The sequence below is a fragment of the Eucalyptus grandis genome, chromosome 2, assembly GCF_016545825.1.
Source record: "Eucalyptus grandis isolate ANBG69807.140 chromosome 2, ASM1654582v1, whole genome shotgun sequence".
Classification (NCBI taxonomy): domain Eukaryota; kingdom Viridiplantae; phylum Streptophyta; class Magnoliopsida; order Myrtales; family Myrtaceae; genus Eucalyptus; species Eucalyptus grandis.
Genome location: NC_052613.1, coordinates 14,450,271 through 14,462,549, shown reverse-complemented (window position 1 = coordinate 14,462,549; position 12,279 = coordinate 14,450,271).

The window sequence follows — 12,279 nt, the reverse complement described above, 5'->3', positions numbered from 1 at the left end:
TAACTATTATATCTGAGGTGACCGTCAATAGGGCTGGTAGAATTATTGGGGACAATAGGCAAAGTTATCCGACAAGAAACTAGAGATGACTGTCGTTGGCAGATCCTATCTAATGGAAATTCTGATGCCAAAGGAACATTCTCAAGTTGAGGCAAGGGGGGAGGATGACACCATCTCGCCCGATTCATGTTGAAGGAGGGAGCGGCTTGTAACATTGAGACTTGCATTTTTCTTTCAAGATGTAATTTTTGTATGAGATGTATTTATGTAGGTTTGAATCTTATATATTTGTATTTCAAACAATGGAATTTGTGTGGTGTGATTTGATTTTGTAATGAGATGTATTTGTCTAAGTCTAAATCTTATGTACAATGTTTTGTATTAATATTCTTTTTGCAGTCATTCCTATTTCGAACTCCCTATGAAAAAATAACCATGAAGTAGGATCACTATTGAGATTTTGCTTAAATTTTTCATCAAATAATTGATTTTTTTATATATAAAAAAGAAATTAGAAGCCATGCTCGAGCATAATATATAAATCAGAAGAGGCATTTTGTCATTAGCCATGTTTCCAAAAATATTTGTCAATGTATCATTTTTCTACTTTTTATTTGGATTAAGCATGTCAAATATCTTCTATGTCCAAATATTCTTGTGGGCCATTTGATTCAAGTTCACAAATAAAATTGATCACTTATTTCGAATAAAGTATGACCTGAATACATTGATAACTAATTAGCTTTCAAAGTGAAAAAAAGGGCAATAATAAAAGTAAGTAGAGGACAACATCCAAGTCTAATTTCTCATAATCGGGCTTTCTGTCAACAAGCTGGGTTTGCATGACAACATTCCAATTTTTCTGTTCTATTATTATTTTGTTTCCTGAAATAGAAAAAGAACAAAAATCCGCTTGGTAACGTTAGTTAATTTTTTATTCCTTGGACTAGAAAAGTGGCGTGAGAACAGATTTGGAACCGAAACAAGAAGTAGAAAAAGCAACTTCTTGCTCTCTTGTGCTTGGAAACAATTTCTAAAAATAAGTCATTTTCTTTATTTTCTTTTTCATTTTTTCCTTTTCTTCTTCGTTCTCTTCTAATTGGTCGGTGGAGACTTGTCGCCCACTGTTGCCACTGCCACCGAAGCTCGTCACACACCACCCGTTGTTGCCCGACGACCAGCTAGAGGAGGAAGAAGAAGAGAGGAAAAATGAAAAAAAATGAAAAATCTCAAAAAAGTTATTAAAAATTTTAAAGAAATTCTACATCACAAAAAAACTTATGAGTCGTACCAAATACATTCATGTTCTGTTTCTATTTCAAGAATAGAAATTTTGGAGGGAAAATGTCATAAATGGTCCCCTGAACTTTTATTTGATGTTCAATTTCATCTCTAAACTTTTAATTTGCTCAATTTAGTCCTTGAACTATCAATAAATGTCCGATTTAGTCCTTTCGTTTGTTCAAACCGTTAAGTGATGATGTGGAACATTAATTGATGACATGGAGTTGAGTTGGATTATTAAAATTATAAGTTGATATATACTTTAAAAAAGGAAAACAAATTAGGGCTTCAAAAGCCCTCTTTTCAGAGGGACAAGATTTGAGCATAATCACAAAAGCTTTTAGTGTTGGAATCTAGCGACGCCGAATAGATGGAAGAAGAGAGAAAGCAAACCTGTACAATGCAAACCACCAAAGAATGGTTCCACAAAGCTCCACATCAACAGATCCATCCTTGAGGGAGAATCGAAAGGAAACACCGCCGACATACATCGTGATTCCACAGGGGAATTCGGCCGCCAGGTTTGCAAAATCGATCTGCGTGTCCTCGACCGAGTGCATCGAAGCCCTAGCCCTCAAAGAAGCCTTCTCTCTCATGGCGACACAATTGTATCGGAAGAGATGAATTGATTCGAGGGGGGAAGTATAAAGCATGGCTTATCCATTTTTTTTTATTTAATTTCTTTTGGTCGGAATAGCTTATCCGTTTGCGATCCTCTTTTTCACATCGATGATTCTTCTTCCTTCCCAACATCAGACTTCTAAAAATGCTTGGATTGAGACTGGAGCGAAGATGGTTGGGTTGAGGTTGATGTTGGCGAAGACTCGGATCTTGGGGTCTTGGTGGGCGCGCCATCCCTCATGCAGGTGAAACTTCGAATTTGCTCAATCATAATTCAAAAAGAGAGGAATAAGTGAAGAACCGTGAGAGCAACGCAATTGAAAACTTTGAAGAGCTCGTGTTTCGTCTACCTTGAACGTGGATGACCCAGGAATTGACCAATGGGATATTGCTCATAATTCAGGAATTGAAGGACTTGCTTCCTAGAAGCAGAAAATTGGTTATCTTTTGAGTCGATTTTGACATTTTCACGTTTGTATACTGATTACACCAGATCCTCCCCGAAGCAAAATTTCAGAACCAAAAAAGCAAGAAGACGTGCAACAATTGAAGAAAGAAAGAGAGCAAGAAGTGGAGATGAATATATTCAATTGACACCTGAAGCTGAGACCCTATGGAAAAAGTGGCATAGGTTGGACATCCGTGTAGTTCAGTGAACTAACACTGAGCACTCACTGAAGGAGAAGGAACAGAGGGGGCTTGATCATACTAGTGTCAAGGAGCAAAAGCAGATGATTTTTAAATTCAATCCATAATTCTTCTCTCCATCAACTTCTCCGTGGTCTCGAGCTGTTAACAGCAGACATATAGCGAAGGAGGAGAAATTAGCAAATAGCAATAGGCCTAGTGATCATGATTGGTTGCAATAAAAAGTCGTTTTTTAAGGAACGACAATGTTAAATTCATTCACTGCTGGTGTTTGCAATGAAAAGTGATGTTCTTACAATGAAAATTCATTGAAGTTGTTACGAAAGAATTTTCATGTCTGCCTCTGAATAAGATTGGCTTGTTATTGTTGACAAAGCCTTACCATAATGGTCATGAATTCACTTGCAAAAGTTGAAAGATGGAATTGATAAACATGCATATGGCTATCAAACCATTTGAGAATGGGGATGCTGACTGAAATTACCTTTATTTAGATCTCTTTTTCATAAACCTTCATTGAGACATGTTCTACTCAAGTAAAACACCTAAATGAGCTTGCAGGCATAAATTTCAAGATGCAGCAACCGGGTGTTGCAAAAAATACGAAGAATAAACTAAATGATTTCAAGTTTTCAAACCCATCGCCACTGCATTAGGTGTTCGCACTCATAATTGCATGCCGGCTGTAAAAAATTAAGTTTCACCGTTGCACTTTCCTCGTTGACGTGGCCACCTGTTACCATTTAGACTCGATATCTACCAAAAAGCATGCATGATTGAAAGAACTAGTAGAACTCCTCATAGCAGAGTTGGTTGTCGAGTGTAAGCTGCAAACACTTCCTAAAGTAGGATAGTGCTTTGGTTTTTTCCTACTAACATACGAAGAGCAGAGCAAATAAAAAATTAACTGGAACATGTGAAAAGATAATGCATATAGATAAAAGAACAATAGCCTTTGCTCCTTGGGGATCCTTGAAGGTAACATACGCAACTTGAGAATGCTCATTGCCACTGAAAGAGGAAAAACATAGCTTGAACCTCCATGGGAATCTAGTATGTGCTAAAATCGCAAAAAGTCTTCACTATCATGAAAGGGGAGACCGATATGCAATGGAACAAAAATTAGAAAAAAACAACGGTTTTAGAGTCCATTCTTTAATATCCTATAAAATGAGCACAACAAATACAAAAAGAAGGTAACATCAGATAATAGCATCATGAAAATGAAAGCTGACCTTTGCATTTTAACATGTTCGATTTCACCTAAAAACGAAAAGAACTCCTCTATATTGAGCTCGAATGCACTGAGAGAAAGATTGCTAACTTTCATGGTCCTTATTTGGGAAGGAGCAGCAGAAAGTAAAACACCAACCTTGTTTAGAGAGATTGGGGGACTCACAAACAAACAGCCGCAGGCAAGCCAACTATTCAATAGTATTGAGTGTAATCTTTAACACCAATAAATTAGACAAAAATAAGGCCATTTGCATTTCTTTTCATATATTGAATGTACTATAAAAAACAACCCAGAATGCTTGTTCTCTTAACAACATTGCCACATCTTAAATGCTTCCTAAATTACCAAAAAGAAAAAAAAACACATCTCTTGGTCTTAAATACAAGAGTATCATATCAACAAAAAGTACTAGAGCATGTCCCATTTCCAACTCTTCAAATAGCTACTTCTAGTCAATTTGCCTCTTTCTTGGAGATCTTATTGATCCAACACTTCCAATATTGTTCAAATGCTACTCAGCTTGTTTCCTTTCTTCTTGCTTCTTTTTCATGATGTTTGCCTTTTGCTACTAAACAAAAGAAATGCATCAATCAATCAAATAATCAAATGTCAAATCTTTACATAACAACAGTTTTCTATTATAAAGTTATACCTCTAGTACCGTTATAGTGATAAATTTGCATGATGCGCTCTCCACCTTCTTCACATCGACCACATCGTGGTCAATTTTTCTTAGTATAGAAATGGATTGACTACCTTCTAGTTCAGGCTATTAAGAAGATCAACTCTCAATTTAAAATGACACTTGTAATTATTCGAGCACATAGTCACTTACTTAAAAGTAAGGTCAAGAGTACCTCTCGAGTGGTGGCATTGTTATGATGCATCTTTGTAACAAGTGGGTTGGCTTCTCTTTGTCCCAGTATTTCTTCATCCGGTCCATTAAGAAAATGAAGTCAAAAAATATTGACACAAACAGAGACTAAAGACACAGAGTAAATAAACCTTACCTTTTCCTTTTGTTTCAATGGACAAGTTTTTGAGTTGTGGCCTCGTTTGAAGCACAAATGGCATATGAGTTTTTTGCCTTGTCTTGACACTTTGAACCCATTTCTAGATTCTCCTTCCTCTCTTATCCTTTTCCATTTAGGCCTACCAGGCATAACCCGAGGCATTGGTGCCACTAAAGGTTCTTTATCAATAGAAGGCCAAAGGTTATCACCATTCATTGCTTCCAAGTAGTGACTATATGTCTTTAAATAGCTATCCTTCTTGTACCAATGGGCGACAAAAGTTTCTATCTCCTCCCCTTTGAATAGAATGACACAGATTACATGAGGGCATGGAATGCCACTCAAGTCCCACGCCTTGCAAGAACATGAGTTGTTTCTTATGTCCACTACAAATTTGTCATTCCTATGGCGCACTTCAAATCCGTCTTCTCCATTCCAAAGCATATGACAAAAGGCACTTTCCTTTTTATTGTCTTCTATTTTCTCTAATATCCTAGGTGCAATGTCTCTTTTCCATCTTTGACATGCACCTCTTTTCTCATGCATTCTTGTGACAATCTTTTCTCTAATATCCTCAAGCATGGATATGATAGACATGTGTCTAGCTTCCAATATCGATCCATTAAATGCTTATGACAAGTTATTATCCATAATATCTGACTTGCATATAGTTTTAAAAAAAAGCCTCGCACCAATATTTTGGAGCAATCCTCATCAAGTCAGCTTTTTCCTGTCTTACTCATCTTACCCAATTCTTCAAGATGCTTTTCAAATTGAGGAATTGTAGTTGACTTTGCACACATCCAGAATTGCTTGCGACAATTGTTACCCCCATTCTTCTTACGCCAATTCGCATAGATATGTCTTGCACATCGTTGGTGCTCAGCCAATGACATCTCCTCCCCGAGTACTTGCACAAACCCCTACAACGACTCCATGATATTATCATTTATATAATGAATTTACAATATGTCACACATGAAAACTACAAAATGAAGAAAGAGTAATAACATTACCTTCTATTGATCTGAGATCACTATGTATCCCATACCGTCCTTTGTGCCAAGGTCATACTTCAAGGCTTCTACAAACTAGCCCCATGAATCTTTATTCTCGACCTCCACAATAGCCCATGCGATAGGGTACATTTGATTATTTGCATCCCTCCCAACAGCAATCAATAACTCGCCCTTTAACATTCATTTTAAGAAACATCCATCCAACCCTATCAAAGGTCTGCAACCTTTAAGGAATCCCTTTCTTACAGCATCAAAGCAAACATAAATTCGTTGGAAGATGGGTCTTGAATTTGGGGATTCTCTTAGAAACTATACCTTCATGGTATTTCGGGGATTTCTATGAATAATTTCTTCACAATAACTCCACAACCTGGTGAACTCATAGGAATACATCCCATTTAGTCTTCCGATTACCTTTTCCTTAGTCCTTCTACATTGGCTGATAGTAACATCTAAGCTCATTTGCTCTCGCACAATTCTCTTGAACTCCTGCAATTTCATTGAAGGAGCTGCCCTCCACAAACTTAGATAATGCTTCGCCATGTAAGTAGATGTGAACCTCCTCACTTGGAAAGACTAGGAGCATGTGTGTTCATCCTTGAAAGTTTTCACTAGAAACAAGCCGGTCTTGTTATCTCTAGCCGCATAAATTAACCAATCACAATTTTTAGCCTTACATTTTGCCCTTACTCACACCTTGTCATTCTTGATAAAATCAATATTAACTCTTCTGGTAGATGCATATTTATTGATAGTTTCCTTAAATTGCTTAGGGCCATCAAACACCATATTCAGTGCAAAGTGAGGTATTTCTGTGGCTTCATCATATTGCACATCTGTGCTCTTCCTTCTAGCAGCCTCTTCTACCTCTAGTTCTTCCTCATCACTTGTGACAAAGCTCCAATTAGAGCCACTTGAGTCAAAGCATTCAGTCTCAAGCTCAACGTTATCTTCACAATGGATTGCTATAGCCTCTTTCCTCCTCCTTTTTTGTTCTACTTCTACATTTATTTTACTAGGTATCTCTACCAACCTAGCAACACCATATGCATTATCTCCCTTAAAAGTTCTAATTTTTCCCCTAGCCACTTGAAGTTCTTCTTCTTCATTGTTAGATAACCATGGCACCTCAACAAGCTCATCATCATCTTCAATAAGCATTGCAGCTCCCTCATCTTCTTCTACGTTCATTAATCCCTTGGCTAACCCATCACCAATTCCAACACTCATGTCTTTGCTATGTTCAATAAATATCTCACATGTACCAAATTTTTTTTTCCCAAAATCCTATCATTTCTTGTACCGAAGTGTCATCTTCAATTACTCTTAAACCATTCTCAAAATTATTTCCCGGCATTAAGTAGTGGAGGTTCTGAATATTAGAGTAGTTCATATCTTGTACCAAGTGCAAAATCTCAAAGTAACTTACTTTGTCTGGATCATAAAGCCACTCACTGCTATAACCATCCACATACTCTATTATTCGATCATGAATAAACTTACCCCCAACCCATAGAGTAAATCAGAACGTCTCATCAGCCATGTAAATCCGCGAAAAATTATGCATAGAAATCATCTAAACTAAAAAGGGAAAAGGACACCAATCAAAATATTTCTATTGTTTATACAATAAGAACAAACAAACATCAAAAGTATAATCTAAAGACAACAAAATAAAGACAAATGGGGGTCACGTCTAAAAATCCATGAAAAAGCTACAACCTAAAACTATGGCAAGTTGGGACCACTGTAAATTGCATAACAGTGGTCCCATACAGTGGTCCCAACTGTTATATTTCTATTGATTAATAAAGCAAAACTTGACGTGCATTCAATATTGTTTCAATACTCTTATAGGGCATTGCATAACACAACATACTCATATAAACTATTCACACTTTATGTCATAACCACGCATTGTTCAAGCCAGATAAACCGTGCATTATCATCTTCGAGAAAGCCTCGATTAACCCATCTTTGAAGAAAGCCCTAATTAACCGTAAATAACAGACATGGAGGAGCCATTAGGACACATCATCCTTGTAGAACCCCCTCACGTATAGACTTGAGTCTTCATTGGAAGCATTATGCCCGAGACAACACTCCAGGCAAAAGGAAATTCTCTTGTGCGACGAGATAGAGTCACTGTTTAACACAAGCTGAACCCTAAACCTACGTGTATGCCCTAAAAAAAAATCATGATAGTACTTCTAATGGACTATAACCCTTACCCCCTCCTCTACGTGTATGCCCTAAAAAAAAATCATGATAGTACTTCTAATGGACTATAACCCTTACCTCCTCCTCCTCCTCCTCCTCCTCCTCCTCCTCCTCCTCCTCCTCCTCCTCCTCCTCCTCCCTCCTCCTTCGTGTCTTGATCTTCTTCTTCGTGTCTTGATACAGGTTTTGGGACCAGCTGCAGAGGAAAAGAACAATCGCAAAAGCAGAGAGAGGAGCGCTTCTGTGTTTCTTTATTTTAGACGGTGATTTATCTTGTTTTAATGGTAATTCCCTTGTGGATTTTCCACATGTCATTTCTATTTTATACTTAAGAGACTAAAAATCACATAAGCTAATTCCGTTAACTTTAACTAATGGAAGGATGAAATTGGTCAATTTACAAATAATTTAGAGACTAGATCGGACATTTGTTGATAGTTCATGGACTAAATTGAGCAAATCAAAAGTCTATGAACGATATTGAACATTAAATGAAAGTTTATGGACTATTTGTGACATTTTCCCAATTTTGTACAGCTACTAAATGCGTAGTTTTATTTAGAATTTATTCCAGAGAATAGAAATAAAAAAAAATATTTCTGAAAATAAATTGTTTTCAGAAATAGAAATATTACTAAACGCACTCTTATTTTCCGGTGCCAAAAGGAAATAGAAAAGCTTTCATTCGCATTTCTTAGTATGTCATAATCACAATTTACGTCAGGATTTTCAAAAACTGCGTTTGGATCCGCGGAAACTAAATTCTTGCTTTTCCCTCAGGCTAATTATAGTTCTACGTTTGATCATTTTGACTGTGCCTACCTGGAAATTTACGGGGAAAACGTGATGACATCAATGTATTAAAGAAATAAAGCAGGTGTGGAGAGAAGTATGCAGAGAGTCGGGGTGAGCAAGTAGCTCATTTGGCTAAAAGGAATCCATTAATTTACGAGACTTATTGGTGCCAAGGTTTAGGAGAGCAATTTATTTTTCTTTTTTTATTGGACATTTGCAATCACTGTGCAAATCCAGTTGTGAAAAGGATAACTTTTGTAAATCTGAATGTGAACCGTGAATCTTAATTATGAATTTGCAATAAGAAATGAATACTAATTTTTCCTAGCAAATATTATAATAGGTAAGGTAGAAATCACAATCGCCCACAAATTTCAGAAAGGAAACTGCAACTTCTCTGAAAAGACATGTATTACTGTAGAGCCTGCCTACCGAAGGGCACATAGATTCCGCCAATAAGAAATTTTAAAACTGATGTCCCCAAACACCTAAATCCGAATTTTATTTGTGAGCGTATGCTGGAGAAAATCATTAAAAAAGGAGAAAATTACACAAAATTCCTTCAAACTTTGGCCGTGGAAAACCATCAAAGTCGCTGGGATATTCTCTAGATAGTACAAAACAAGCACTCATGGATAAAAAAAATATTTTCTTTTCATTTGTCTAACCTCTTTACATCCTTGAAAAAAGTCTTAGTTTTTTTTTTTTTTTTTTTTTGTAAAGTCATAGTTTTTGTTTGATCTCTTTTTTTTTTTTTTTTTTACCCAGGATACTCCGTACAGCTGGCAGTCGACGGATAAATCCTGGGGTGACGCCAAGGAACCACCACCCTAATGCCATAGGTAGGTCCACAAATGACGATGCTGAGATTCGAACTTGTCTCCATCGTGAGGAGGACAAAGCTCGAACCAACGCCACCACCACATGGGGTGGTTTGTTTGATCTCTTTGATAAAGGGGAAAATGCAAAAAAAGCCATAAACCTATTGTATTGGTACCAATTCAGTCCTAAACATTTCAATTTGATCAATTTAGTCCTAAACTTTTTCATATTTGTATCAATTTTGTCCTTCCACCCAATTTTGGTTAGTCGACGCTGTATGAAAGTTGACCATCCGACCAACGCTCACGTGGTAATTTTTTAATTATTTTTTTTTTATTTTTTTTCAAAAATTTTATTAATTTGTTCCTTTCCCTTTTCCTTCTTTTTCCCTCTCCTTCCTCCTTGGATCCCTGCATTGGCCAATGAGGCTCCGACAAGGCTTGTTGACCATTGGGCAAGGGCCACGAAGCCTATGCCGGCAACTAGCGAGGGTCATGGTCCTTGCCTAGGGCCACGGGTGAGGCCAACCTTGCTCTGGCCTTACTAGAGCCTCGTCGGCCACTCTGGGGATCCAAGGAGGAAGAAGAGCAAAAAGAAAAAGAAAAAGAAAATAATTATTTAAAAAATTTGAAAAAATAAAAATAAAATATTAAAAAAAAATTGTTATGTCAGCGTTGGTTGAATGGCTGGTGTCCACATCAATACTTTCAAAATTGGTTGGATGAATTGAACTGATACCAATGTGAAAATATTTAGAACTGATTTGATACCAATGCAATAGGTTTAAGTATTTTTTGGTACTTTTTCCCTTTGATAGGTAAGAGTCTTGAGCTTCCCAAACTTCATAGTTTTCTCTCTCCATTAACTCATTATCGCTTTGCTTCATCATAACATTTGTTATTCTTTACAGTGACTGATTCAAATATGGCCATTAGAGATGTTGTTTCGGGTTCCTTCTTGTAGGTTCTCTTTGATAGGTTTAGTTCTCTGGCATTGAATTATGTGCATCGAGAAGGAATCAGCACCACCCTCCTTGATGAGTGGAAGGGGATGCTGGTCACAATCAAAGTAATGCTAGATAATGGAGAGGAAAAGCAACTGAGCGGTAATTGTCAGGTGAAGCTATGGCTAAACAACTTTAGGGATTTGGCCAATGACATGTAAGACTTGCTCGATGAGTTCGAGATGGAATCCGCTCAAGCCAAGTCAGAGGTAGAATCCAGCACAAGGAAGTTCTTTTTCTTAAAAGTCTCATGTCTACCATGAAGTACTTTCATTTAAAATTGCAAGAACGTCGTCATACAATACCATTCACAATCCAATTATCTTAGGTAGGCAAGTCTTGTCATTATATCCCCACCAAGCTGCCAGAGCTCCTGTCACAGTTAATCTTCACAAAACCTAGCTCAGGTTACTCTACAGACCCTGCCTTTCGTCCACCAATCATGACTTAGCTCTCTTACATTTTTAACTGGCAACAGAGTCTAAAAGGCCTTTTTCTAATTTGTGTAGTGACAGTTCCGGTATGGAGTGATTTATGTTTAATGGTTATTGCATTTCGAGTGTTCCAGATATACCAATAGGTGTAGGCAATCATTCTTAAGTGTTATCAACCTGTACCAAGTCATTCGATCTCCTAACATCACATTTGTAGAATACCAGCCCGTACGAATAAGTGTCCATTGCCAGTGTCTCCCATACTTGTTAATTAACATAATCACAGGAATTTTCTAGTCATCAAAAAATAAAAATCATCAACAGGGTATCCCGGTTCATTTTTTGTTGGAGTCAATTAGGTGTGTGTATAATTTTGTTCGATCACTCTTGCAATTCTTCATTATGCATGAAGGATCATTTTATTTAGGACTAATTGCTCATCCTGTCTTAGACTTTTGGATGAGAAATATGAGGACAGTGGAAAGACTATTAACGGTGGAGGATGTAAGAAGCATGGAGTATTATGTTTCCTTTGTCTCTAATTTCTATTCGGATGAGAAATATGAGGGACATGGAAAGATTATCAAGTGGTCTTCGCAGAAATCTCTCCTCTCTCAAACAGCTATCTTTTATAGTTACCGGTACTTGCCAGAGGATGGCTTTGCTTCCTCTTTCAAGTATTTGGTATAATGCAATGTAAAATTCTAAAAGATCAATGCTCAAAACTCCACGGTGACTATTGGCACCTCATCCAAGAAATCCCACTCATTGTAATTGATTGAGTTAGATTCAATAAGAAGATTTCTCTCCAATGTCTAATTTTTATTCTTTAGGTAATGGTTCGGACTTCTTTCTCTCTTCCACACTTGTCGTTATGTTACTATCGCTGCTCAAAAATCCATTTCTATTACGAATCCTCAACTCGACACTAGGAAGTTCATGTTTGTCCATGGACAAGCTTCACATAATTTGCCACAAACCAGCTAGACTTTTGGGTTGCTCTGTTTTGTTTGATAGGAAGTAGACAATTAAACGGTTATAATTAGGGGTGAGCGGTTCCAGGTTCCGGTTTGGTTCCGTCTGGAACCTGGAACCTACCCTCGGGTACAGGTTCCTCAAAATGAGGAACTTGGAACCTACCCGTGGGAACCGAGAACCTGGAACCTACCCTGTCACAAGTTCC